At 34.8% G+C, this 1,924-nt stretch overlaps 1 non-coding gene across 1 annotated transcript; it reads right to left on the minus strand.

Moving 5' to 3' along the window:
• Window positions 1-283: 283 nt before the first annotated feature.
• Trnak-cuu (transfer RNA lysine (anticodon CUU)) lies at window positions 284-356 on the minus strand. Its single transcript has one exon. It is a non-coding gene; the product is annotated as a tRNA-Lys (tRNA).
• Between the last annotated feature and the right edge of the window lie 1,568 nt (window positions 357-1,924).

Raw genomic sequence — 1,924 nt, forward strand, 5'->3', positions numbered from 1 at the left:
GGTGGGGGTTTAGTGGTGGTGGTGACAGTGTTTATGCTCAAAACTACTTTTAAATAATATAAAGTCAGCACTTTCAACACAGTCACTTAAAAGTTATTTTAAAAAATTGAAGCTATAATGCCTAACCTCTCTCTCACACACACCTTACTTTTAAAGGAAACTTTACGAGAAAAAAAAAATTTGTCAAATAAAAAAAAAAAAAAAAAAGTATTCGCCTCTTAAATTACGTTTAAAGGAAACTTAAAAGAAAAACTAAAATGTTCGAAGAAGAAAAAATATAATTCGCCCGATGTGGGGCTCGAACCCACGACCCCGGGATTAAGAGTCCCGTGCTCTACCGACTGAGCTAACCGGGCTGACGACGAAAATCTGGCTAGGTTATAATATAAAGATGTTTCATATCACTCGACGTATTTCGATTTTCACTTTTTATTGTGCAAATAAATAGCAATATCAGTAAGTTATTTGGAAGGCTATGTGATGAAACAGGATGAATACATTTTTAAGTGTGTACCACTATAAATTGTGGATAGGTTATTTTCCTTGGTTAATTCGGGATATATTTCATCGAGTGGTATTAATTTTTTTTTTACATTTTATCCACAGAGAATAAATAGACCAACAAGTAGGACTCCGCTTTTATTTTTTCTGACCGAAAAAAAAGCGGAGAACGACTTGTTGGTCTACACAGGGCTTGTATCGTTGCTTACAATTTAAAGATCAGTCATATAAACACTATTTAATAATAGTGTTGTTGTTATTATTATAGTACATGTATAACAAGTAAATTGTAAGAAACGATACGAACCCCTGTGATTTTAAAGAATGGCAAAGCCCACTAGTTAAAATATATCATTTTCTTGTAGTTACTTTAAAGTGAAATAAATTAAGTGTTTAATAGAAGCTTTTAAGATTCAACTCACTCTTAAGCAACACCCCACCCCCAACCCCACTCCTACTTGTAAATTCACTTCACTTTCATAGACTGTTGATACAAATATAAGTGTTTTGAGCAAGCGGTAGGTTGGGACGACCTGATCGGTCGCAGTAAGTTACATTCCTGGCAGTTCTTAAATAGCTTGATCATATCTGACGACAAAGCAAATCCGATTCAGCGATGCATCACAAGGGTTTATCCTTGTTGCCAATGAAATAAGGGGAAATAACTTCATAGAAACGCGAACGGAGTTGAGTGAAATGTCTTCAATAAAAATTTAATTTGCAAGTCTGAAGTGTGATGCTATTTCTATTTATTTGTTCTATCTCTCTCTCAATGTGTTCGTTTTCTTGCTGCATGTATAATTTCGATCGGCACATAAAATCAAGCGTCAAATGGCATGATGGGAAAACTTATATCATGAAAACTATTTCGCCAATAAGATTCTAACTTTTATTTCATACTTAAGAATACAATAAAAGGAGGCACATTGACCAGTGAGGGTATGTCTCCTCGCGGCTATTGGTTTCTGGGATCATAACTGATGGCAGAACAATCTGAACAATGAAAGCCAGAACAATGATACTTTTGCACAAAAAACAAGTTCTATGCTATAGAAACCTGGCAGTATTTACGGTTGAGGAATCTGGTTTGCTTCCATGCAGGGCATTCAAACTGTATTAAGTCCTCAAACTAAGCTATAATATATTTCGCTTTTTTGTCATACCAAGACATTTGGAAAAAAATCTTAGCTTTTTTAAAGACATTTTTCATGTTGCAACAACGTCAGATCTGCAATAGGTGCGATATGATGAAACCGCGGCTTTTTTATAATTTAAAAAAAAATAATTGTCAAATCGAAAACCGTAATTCTAGTTTGAAAACAGCTTTCATTTTAGTACCTGCAGTTTCATGACCACTATGAGAAACCGTATCAGTAAGCGCGTGCAGTGATAAAATCCAGGTTGCGAAACTTGTGTTGCTCCA

Source organism: Sinohyriopsis cumingii, chromosome 6, assembly GCF_028554795.1.
Source record: "Sinohyriopsis cumingii isolate HCF-2022 chromosome 6, ASM2855479v2, whole genome shotgun sequence".
In the NCBI taxonomy this organism is placed as follows: Eukaryota; Metazoa; Mollusca; class Bivalvia; order Unionida; family Unionidae; genus Sinohyriopsis; species Sinohyriopsis cumingii.